This window comes from Nyctereutes procyonoides, unplaced genomic scaffold (genome assembly GCF_905146905.1).
Source record: "Nyctereutes procyonoides isolate TBG_1078 unplaced genomic scaffold, NYPRO_anot_genome, whole genome shotgun sequence".
In the NCBI taxonomy this organism is placed as follows: Eukaryota; Metazoa; Chordata; class Mammalia; order Carnivora; family Canidae; genus Nyctereutes; species Nyctereutes procyonoides.
This window is the reverse complement of record NW_026575044.1, coordinates 11,876,734-11,888,025: the sequence shown is the minus strand read 5'-3', so window position 1 is coordinate 11,888,025 and position 11,292 is coordinate 11,876,734.

Genomic DNA, 11,292 nt, shown 5'->3' with positions numbered 1-11,292 from the left:
GTTTGACCTCAGCAGAGCCTGGCCCTGCGGGGGAGGCACCCAGCAGAGCTGGCAGTGCACATGGCCACTGGCTAACTCAGGCTCTGAATGCCGTGGAACAACCTGCTGGAATGGCAGGCACAGTGCCAGGGTCACAGGGGCGCCACTGGCTGCGCGAAGAACAGGGCGGACAAGGTGCAAGCTGCCCCGTGACCCTGCAGGTCTCTGTCACCCTGAGGTTTGCAACGAGTCCAGCCTCCGCTGCTTGGTTCAAGAGACAGCTCATTGTGTCATTTACCTTTTTTTTTTAAAGCAGTTTTATTTAGATGTAATTCTTATGCCATAAAATTCATTCTTTTAGAAGTGTACAATTCAGTGGGTTTTAGCATATTTAGAGTTGTGCAACCATCACCACTCTGTAATTTTAGAACATTGTCATCACTTTAAAAAAGAAACTTGAGCCCCTAAAGAGGCTCTCCCATCCCCACCCCCCTCTCTCATGCCCCAGCAGCCACCAGGCTACTTTCTATCTCTGTAAATGTGTCTATCCTGGATGCTTCATACACCCAGAGTCACACACTCCTGGCCTCTGTGTCTGGCTGCTTTCACTTAGCATGCTTTTGAGGTTCATCCATGTTGTAGGATGAATCTGTAGCCCATTCCCTTTGAAAGCCCAAGAATATTCTATCACATGGATCTTGTTTATTTTTCAGTTGATGGACCTCTGGGTTGTCTCCACCTTCTGGGTATTAGGAATAACACCACTCTGAATATTTAAGTTTTCTCTTAAAACATAGGTTTTCAATTCCCTCGGGTGTGTGTGTAGGAGTAGAATTTCTGGGTCATATGGAAAGTCCATGTTTAACTTTTTGAGGAAGTGCCACATTGCTTTCCAAAACAGTCGCTCCCTTTCACGGTCCCACCAGCAGAGTGAGTGATCTGGTTTCTCTACATCCTCCCCAACTTGTTTTCATTCCTTGTTTTCATCATAGCCATCCTAGTGGGTGAAGTGGTAACTCGCTGTGGTCTCAATTTGCATCTCTCTTATGACTAAGATGCTCAGCATCTTTTCATGTGCTTATTGGGCACTTGTATATCTTCTTTGGAAAAATGTCTACTCAAAGCTTATGCCCATTTTTTTAAAAAGATTCAGACTCTTATTTTTATTTTATTTTGAGAGAGAGAGAGAGAGAGCGAGCATGCGGGACCGAGGGGATGGGGAAGAGAGAATCTTAAGCAGGCTCCATGCCCGGCGCAGAGGATCTCATCACCCTGAGATCATGACCTGAGCCAAAACCAAGAGTTGGATGCTCAACCAACTGAGCCCCCCAGCCTCCCCAGCCTGTGTCCATTTTTAAATTGGGGTTTGTTTCTACCAAGTTGTTAAATGTCCTTATCAGACGTATGATTTGTAAATATTTTCTCCCATTCTGTGGATTGCCTTTTCACTTTCTTAATGACATCCTTTGAAGCACACAAGTTTTTAATCTTGATGACGCCAATGTATCTATTTTTTCTTTTGTCACTTAAGCTTTTGGTGACATATTTAAGAAACTAATTCTGATCCAAGCTCATAAAGATGTATTCCTGTGTTTTCCTCTACGAGTTTTATAGTTTAGCTCTTGCATTTATGTCTCTGATCCACTTTGAGTTAATTTTTATATGGTTTGATAGAGGGCGTCAACTGCATTCTCTTGCATAAGAATATCCAGTTCTTCCCAAACCATTTGTTGCAAAGACTATTTTTTCCCTTTTGAATTCTTGGCACCCTTCTGGAAAATCCATCAACCATATGTAAGGGTGTATTTGTGGACTCTAGATTCCATGCCATTGACCTATATGTCTATCCATATGCCAGCACCACAATATCTTGACTACTGTACCTTTGTAGTAGCTTTGGAAATCGGCAAGTGTGAGAGTGCCAACTGTTCTTTTGTTGGTGGGGGTAGTGATTCAGGCTATGTTGGGTCCCTTGGATTTCCATATGAATTCTAGGATCAGCTGCCAATGTCTGCAAAAAAGGCAGCTGGGATTTTGGTAGGGATAGCATTGGAGTCATCTATTCTTGAAGTGCTTCCATGAGGTCACTAAGAGGAGTATTTATTACCTGTTAATACTCAAGTATTTATTATCTGTTTGACAGATAAGAAACAGACACAGAACAGTTCCATTTCAAGTCCCTCAGTCTGGCAATGCTGCCTTCAACCGTAGAGCAGATGCCTCCTAAATCTCACGATGCCAATCTCCTTCTCTGTCCTCAATTTTCAAATGTGCTGCACATTACTCTGTGCCAGGCACAGTTCTAAGCAATCAAGAATTTAAAGATCAAGAGGGGCGCGTGGGTGGTGCACAGTCGGTGAAGCCTCTGACTCTTGGTTTTGGCTTAGGTCATGATCTCAGGGTGGTGGTGGGATCGAGCCTTGCTTCAGGCACCACACTCAGCTCAGAGTCTGCTCAACTTTCTCTCTGCCTCTGCCCCTCCCCCTGCTCTCTCTAAAATAAATAAATCTTTTTTAAAAAGTGGATGATTGGTAAGAAGATGAGCCAATGCAATAAAAAGTCACAATCCTTTGCTCAGTTTCCAGAAAGGAGCTAATTTTCAGATCCAGAACCCATGGATTGAAAGAGGGTTCAGGTCCCCAGTAGGAGTGCCCTTTAACCCCATGATGATGCATGTGGTGGGCATTTCCCAGGTTTTTCCCTAAAAGGAACCATGGCATTTATTTAGCTAGCTGTATGTTGAGAACAGGGACTACCCTTTCCAGGACTGTTGGACAGGAGTCTGAGTTGAGAGTCGGAGACCTCAAGTATCATCATACTTAGCATCCCTGCTACAGCTGGAGCACCTGGGTGCCAGTCCATAAGTGGAGGCTAGCCCAGGGTTGCCCCCTGTGTGCCCACTTAGGTCCATGGGCCCAGCAGGTAGTCATTTCCCCAGCCCCTGTATTATAATTAGAATGCACATATCTTGGGGTTTCCGCCTGTGGAATAAAAGCTATCTGGCAGAAGGGCCTTTAAAACTGCTTTTCTTATGCCACACCTGCCCCTGTGAGCCAAGATAGTAAATTAGAAACAATAGTGCATTCTGGGGAGTTGGGGGGGGGAGTTGAAAGCGATTCATGAAAAGAAACTGCAAAAGCGATTCAGGATCCTAAGGGGTATAGGGCTGGTGGTCTCTATCATGTCTCCGTTGATCGCCAGTCTGCACCCAGCACAAGTCAGGCAGACCCTGGACGATGACTAGAGATTACTGTGGTCCACCAGGCAGGAGCCCCATCTGCAGCTGCTGTGCCGAACATGATCTTCACTAGAACAAATTAACATAATTGCACATAATATGTGGCCACTGAGCCAATGAGTGTATTCTTTCCCATCCCTACCAAAAAGAGGATCAGAACAGTCGATTCATTCGGAACAGACAACGTATACGTTTACAGTCTTGCCCCAGGGCTATGTTAATGCTCCTGCTCCTGGCATAATACAGTCCCTAGAGACCTGGACTGGCTGGGTAATGATGACATCATGCTCACTGGACCAGCTAAGCAAGCAGTGACTAGTGCATTAGAGACCTCCGTAACACACGATCCCAGAGAACGGGAGGAAGACATTGACGATTCAGAGGTCTGCAGTGTCAGCAACATTTTTAGGAGTCTGGTGGTCTGGAGAATGCTGAGACACACACACACACACACCCCCCAGAGTAAAGGATATGTTACTGGCTCTTGCACTTCCCATCACAGAGAAGGAAGTCCAACACCTGGTAAGCCTCTGAGATCTACAGGTAGCATATTCCAAACCTGGGAATAGCCCTTCAACCCATATACCAGGTGACATGGAAGCCTGTCCACTTTAAGCAGGGCCAAGGGCAGGAGAGGGCTCCGTGGAGAACATCCAGGGCATAGTGTAAGTGGTTCTACTGCTCAGGCCATATGATCCTGCTGGCTTTGTGTTACTAGAGGTGTCAGCGGAAGTTATGACACATCCCTGTGGGGGAATCACAATGCAGATCCCCAGGATCCTGGAGCAAGGCCATGCCATCTGCAGCAGAGAATCCAATCCCTTTCTGGAAAGCTTCTGCCATCGATTAGACCCCAGAGATAGATCCCTGACCATGGGACAAGTGGCCAGAACGGCTCATTGTGAGTGGGGTTCCGTCTAAGCCACTAGAATCATCAGGTCAGGTGGTCCTAAAACGGTGCACCATGAAATGTAAATGGTAAATCCAGGATTTTCATGAGCAGGGCTGAAGGGCATATAGGATCTAAACTAGTTGGCGGCCCAGACACACATCGCTACTGCCCGAGCACCTCTCCCTGAGCTCCCTCCCATGGCTCCCTGTGGTTCTCTGGATAGCTGGTTAGGACCCAGTTAACAGAGAAGGAAGATTCCTAAGCATGGCTCACAGAAGGGGTGGCTTGATATGCAGGTATATGCTGAAAATGGATGCTAGCTAGCTACACCACCCTATAATTCAGGGATGACCTTGAAAGATAATGCTAGGCGGAGATCCTCTCAATGGCCAGAACTTCCAGCAGTGAATGTCATCCATCTCATGTGAAAAAAGAAGTGGCTGGGTTTAGAATAATCAAGGACTCATGAGTAGTGGTGAGTGGCTTGGTCAAGGGCCATGAAAGAGAAACATTTGAAGATTAGGACTAAGAAATCTGTGGTAGAGGCACTTGCATGGACATATGGGAGTGGGTGTGCTTTGCAAAGATCCTCTGTTTGCAGGTTAATGCCCCCGAGATAGCACTCACCAAAGAAATACTAATAACCAGGTGGGTTAAAGCCACCCCAGGGCTAGTATGGCACGTATGTGAGTGGAGTAGCCACCGTGGGAGAGACAGAGCCCATGCGTGGGCCCAATGGCCTGGCCCCTAACCCAGCCACCACTGCTTGTGCACAGCCTGCAGGCACAGAGACCAACTTTGAGTTCTCTCTTAGGTCTCAACCCCTGAGAGGACCACCCAGCTGCCTTGCAAGGACTAGCCATTAGATTTTTTTTGTTTAGAATACTAGTAGAAAATGGAGTATTTATTAGGTCTGTGCAGGAATGACTATCTTCATGGCTTTCAAACAAGAGAAGCAACCAGTGAGGCAAAGATGACCAGATCTGAATATCTTAACATTTAAAACATTTATGCAAATGAAGAGACAACAGACTGGGGATGTCTGCATTAAGTTTGTGACACATAAATGATTAGTGGGTGTTATATGACTTCAACATATAGCCAACCCAATGTGTAAGAACAGGGCCGGGACCCTGACACACACAGAGTCTGACAAGTGCCCACGTACTGAATGTCTTTTCCTGCCCACGTAGACTTATAACATCAGGTTGTAAGGGTTGTTTTGTGTACAGAAGATTGTGTCAGCAGCTTTTCTCACATTACAGCATAGATCATGTTCTGAAACACACTTTTCAGCGGTCGCGATGGACTGCACTGTTGGAGAGGTACAGCCCTGTTCTACTTCACTAAGTTCCCTTTTTTTTTTTTCGGTAATTAATTTTGCAAGAATTAGACATACTCCAGGGATGGCTTTGCCTTTCCTCCATGTAGGTCTTCAACTGGCACCGGCATCCAAGGGCTCCGTGTTCAGCCTACCAGCACAGAGGCCTGCAGACCAAGGGATCCATATTACAGTGAAAGAGGTGCCAGAGGAGGTACGTGACCATGACACCTGTACCAGACCACCCCATCAGAGGGAGAGCTGATGAGGCCCTGCTGAAGCATCACCATGGAGGCGGTTGTGAGGATGGCAACAGACCTTTTCTGTCTGGGACCCAAGAGCTGGGAGTCAGAAAGACTCTGCTCACCACCACTCCCCGTGACCCACTTAGGGGGTCTGTGCCGACTGTCTGTGTAGCTGAGAAGGCCTGGTTTCAAAAGAAGGTTTCCACCAAGGGACCCAAAGAAAGTCCCTCTTCACTCTGAGCTCGGGCTGCTGTTTGGCAGGCCCAGGCGCTGTGTGCCAAACGCACAGCAGACATCACGTCAGCACTGGAAACGCACGTGTGTCAGCAAGAGGAGGCAGGATGCTCTGACACATTAGGGGCAAGAGTGAACACGTCCGGCACACAGGTGACCCATCTGGGCGAGCCCTGGCTTTCCCTCGCCCAATGTTGACAGCTAATGGACAAGAATAGCAGCTATGGCTGAGAAGGGCACCGTGACAAGGGAGCCGATCTCCCTGAGATCAAGGCCTGGGTCTCCCTGCCAGGTAAGCCACCTGGAGCAGCAGACGTGCCACTTGTGGGTAAGGAGAATCTAGACTGGATAGAAGGCCACTTCTAGTCCCAAGACAGTCGGCAATGTCAAGAACTGGAGCTGCTCCCCAGAACCTTCTTCCTAGAAGTTTCTCCAGCAGAAGCCCCTGGGATTCTGGACGACCTGCTCCCCAAACTTCAATGATGGAACAGCTCTGAGCACATGGAGATAGATTATAGCAGACACTGTGATCGCCATCGGGATGGATGGCCTTATTCCCCCAAATATTTGTGGGGCCACCGGTACACAGCTAGTGGGTGGAATCAGGGATGGCATAGCCTGGCCCCTCATCCTAGCTCAGGACAGCTCTGAAGGGCCTGCCAGCTTCAGAGCCCCCCTCGGGGTTGCTGACGGCTTCGTGGGTCTGTCTCCTTCCCACCGTGGGATACAGCCCCAGATACTCCGCAATAAGTGGCCTGCATGCTGACTCCAGCTCTGGACCGGCCTCCAGGACCCCGCCTGTGATGGGGCGTCTGAGCAGATCCAAAGGGAGCAAAGGGACAGCTAGTCCAAGAGCCCTAGGGCAGGGCCAGGATGTCCGTGTGGTCAGAGCAGCAGAAGCCAGAGTGGCTGTAGCAGAGGGAGCGAATGGGCAGAGCAGGAACAGGAAACCAGGCGGATTCGCAGGACCCGAGGTCACCACTGGGATTCGGCTCTGCACTCAGAGTGGCACCACTCCATGCGTTTTGACAGGAAAAGTAACACAGTCTAAAAGAACCATTGAGGCTGCTGTCTTTGGGGTGAGACTGGTCCCCAGGAGACTGGCCGAGAGGGTCCTTCAGAGACCCAGGGGAGGCAGGATGGTGGCTCAGACCAGTGTGGCAGTGTGGAGTCAACAGGTGTCTGGGACATCAGATACAGGGTACACTAGAAAGAAAAATAATCAAACCAACAGAAATTCCTGCCACTGTGCTCTCAGATAATTGTTATTTACATTTTCTTGATTTTGGTTTCCAGATAGTATTATTAAAAAGTTCACATAATGTGTTTACACAAATCTATTATTTTTAATAAATCTTAAACATCTTTCTCGCTTTCTAGTCAGTAAACATTGATCTACGTTGTCATTTTTAATGAATTAATTTTCCAAAAATTCCATTATATGGATCATTGTCATGGTTATATTTAATCCCTTATTTGGGGACTTTCAGGTTATTTCTTAGTTGTTTTTCTACAGTAAGCCAGATTAGAGATACTGTACACACATATTTATGTACTCACCCACTCTTATTCTAGGCTTCATTCTAAGAAGTGGGGTGCTCGCTTCGGCAGCACATATACTAAAAATATATTCTAAGAAGTGGGACTACTAGGTCACAGATTGTTCACATTTCTAGGGTTTTTGAGATGTATTCCTAATCACACAAACATTTCCCAAACTACTTTATCTCTGCAACTGGGATCTAATTCATAAACGAACATTGGTTTTGGTTCAACAATGTTTGTGCTGAAATAAGCAAGAAGGAAGTCACAAGTTTTCTTTGGAAGAATAATTAGTTTCCCCGGTAAGGATATTACTTGAGAAAGGCCGAAAGGAAAAGATAGAGGGAGGGTAGCTTAACTTCTAGAAAATAAAGAGGTAGGTCTGTACTTAAGAGGGAGCTGAGCTTCCAGAAGCTTCCATGTGGCTTGGCCTCTGGCTAATGGCGCAGCCGTCCCAGAGGCTCTTCATTCCATACCATCTGCCTTGCACCCGTCTGCATGCAATACCCCTATTAACACCCAATCATAGACACTGTGATCACCATCGTGATGGAGTGATGGATGGCCTTATTCCCCCAAGTATTTGTGCCCTCCAGCTCTGCCCGGAGGTGACTTTTGTAGGCATGTCATTGCTTTGGACAGGAGCTGATACCTGCTAGTTCCCTGCCGGAAGGAAGATTTTCTGCTGACTAGCAGAAGAGACGGCAGCACTGGAAGAAGAGCAGGGTCAGAGATGGACACGGGGCTGGCACAGCAGATTCGGTGTCCTCTGAAGACGATCAGATCACAAGCAGGAGAAAAGACCTCTGCAGAGTGGTCAGCAACCACCTTCACTTGGTGCCCTAGTCTGCGCACCCCCAAGCCCCCACCCAAGCTCGCTGTTTCCCAAAGGCTCCTGCTCTGAGCAGCGTGTACAAGACACCTCATGTGTCACTCTTGACTTCCTCTCCTCTCTCTGGCGGCACCTGAGCTGTGGGTTGTCCCCTCCTCTAGCCGGCCCCTCCTTCCCTCCATCACCGTCTGCGAGATGGTAGCAGTCTCCTGAATGGGTCTTTCCACGAAGGTTTAAAGAACCTCACATGGCTCCGCACAACGTGCAGGCTCACGTCTCCACTCATGAGTGAGGCAAGGGCGGCCCTTCAGCATCTGGCCCCCTCCTTGCTTTTTGACTTCAGTCCTGCCCCCTCCCTCATCCTGCTCCCTGTGATCTGACCCACTTCCCAGCAGTCGCCTCTTGTGCTTCCATTCCAGCCTTGCCCCCCTCACTGTCCTCCCTCCGTTTCTCAGGCTGCCAAAGCTCTCTCATCCCTAAAGGCCCAGTGCAAACACAGATTCTCTGGAACTTTCTCCAGGCAGAATTCATCACCCTCTCTCTCATGTTCCCGCAGCAGTCTGTCCACCGCTGGGGGAGCAGTTTCATGGTATCTGTTGCCTCCTGCTAGACGAGGAGTTCACTGAGGACAAAGGGTTCGTCTCCTTCACCATTGGACTCCAATGCCAGGTATACGGCAGGTGCTTAGAAAATACTGGCTGAACTAGAGTGACTCAGGACCAGATTCAGGTCACCCGACCCTCATCCAGTGCCTTTTACGGAGTCCCAAAGCAAAGCCTGCACTGCGAGGATGGGCATTACCGTAGGCAGAGTGGATGCTTCTCCCAACTCCCACCAGCTGTTTCTGTGGCCTGTTGAAATTCCAGTGGCAATCATTTCTTCCGGGTACGATATTCCCTCTGGCTCCATTAGCATATCCCTGGGAGGGACTCATTCTCATCACTGTTAACCCTGCTAACGTTTTCCTGCTGACAAGGAACTAGCAGGTATCAGCACCTGTCCAAAGCAACGAGGACAAGAGCCACACCTGCAGTGGAGCTGGCGTTGGGTAGGTGTTAACAAGCTCTGCAAGGAGAAAGGTGCAGGGCAGGGGTGAGGGGTCAGGGCCTATCCTGCATGGGGCGTCACGGAGGGAGGTACAGGGCAGTGAGCAGGCGAGGGTGCCAGGGAAGGGGAAGGCGAGGGTGTGCATGCTGGGAGGAAGGCCGACTTTTGGGGACAACTGTATCCTCTGCACAGAGTGCAGATTTCCTGCTCTGATTTCCAATCACCTCCCGTAAACCTCCTTTTTGCTACCGTGCCAGAAAATTCTCAGGTATTTTTTCAATTTTGGTTCACCTTCATCTTAAAAATAAATACGTACCTCACAGCATTTTTCAGAGGGGTGGGTGTTTGATGAACTAAAGTGAGTGACAATAGGGTGTCACAACTCCAGAAAGGTTTCATATCGCTGGTTTCGAGTTTCCCAGTGAGTGGGAGTTTGATGAAGTGAAAAATGAAGTGGCTTCCAAGTCACTCTGCCCCTACTATGCTGATCTGCAAACATGTAACCTTCCCACACAGCTGCAGAGCTCCAGCCCTAGGGTGAATGAACCCTGCAGAGCTAGCGCGCGTGGCACTCAACCCTCAGCTAGAGGAAGGACTAGAAGGATGTGTTAGCAGGCAGTTGACAGCAGCAGGACCCTCAGGGACACAGCCAGAGGCGGGACCAGTCAAGGCTGCATGACTGGTATATAGTCTGCAGCACAAGAGCTTTCCCTCTCAGGGTAGTGGCCAGTTGGAGCCCTGGCCTCACATTTCCCTCTAAAGGAGGCCACCACCCAAGTGGGTTAAGATGCTCCTTTCTGGATCCCTGTACTCAGCGCTTCGCACCCTCCGGGACAAGAGGGAAAGGGGCAAATCAGCCTTGTTAGCATCCGTGTACACTGGGCTTGACCCAAAAGCAGTGCTGGATTGTGCCTTTTAGGACAGGCAGGGACTAGACACACTTCCCTGTGTCTGAAGGCAGCTCCTGGCTTAATTTCACATTTTTTAAGCTCCATATTATGTGGGAGTCTTTTGGGTTGTTTTTGTTTTGTTTTTTTTTAAGATCTTATTTATTCATGAGAGACACAAAGAGAGGCAGAGACACAGACAGAGTGAGAAGCAGGCTCCCTGTGAGCCCAATGAGGGACTCAATCCCAGAACCCTGGGACAAAGACCTGAGCCGAAGGCAAACTCTCAGCTGCTGAGTCACCCAGGAGTCCCCAGTGTGGGAGTCTTGTGTAAGTGATGATTACTTTGGATTAACCATTTGCATTGTAATCTTCCTATTTCCCAAAGGAGAGAGCCTGAGGGGTCCTTTCACCAGGATCCCCTTCTCCAGAGCCCAACAGGTGGTGTCACTGATGGCGAGACACCTTCACAGGTGCCCAGGTGACATTTGTAGCTTTTCCTGGTACCCAAGAGCTAACTCCTCCCTCTGGGTTTTCCTCTTTCAAAACTCTGTATGGCTATTGCTAATGGATGGGATACGTATAATGCAAGTCGGGCCTCTATGGACATTGTTTTTATTTTATTTTATTTTATTTATTTATTTATTTATTTATTTAGAAGATTTCATTTATTTATTAATGAAAGACACACGGGGGTGGGGCAGAGACACAGGAAGAGGGAGAAGCAGGCTCGCTGTGGGGAGCCCGATATGGGACTTGATCCCCAAACCCTGGGATCACACCCCGAGTCGAAGGCAGACGCTCAACCACTAGCCACCCAGGTGCCCCACTATGGACATTTTTACAAAGAGCTCTTGGGCGCCTGAGTGGCTCAGTGGGCGAAGCATATGCCTTCGGCTCAGGGTCGTGATCTTGGGGTTTGGGGATCAGCCCCACATCTCCACCCCCGTTCATGTGCTCGCTCTCTCTCAAGTAAATAATCAATCTTATTTTTTATGAGGACCTGCCCCTCCCAGCACCTGGAAAGCAAATCTGTCACAGCTTCCAGAATGCTGCCATCCTCCAAATTGCAACT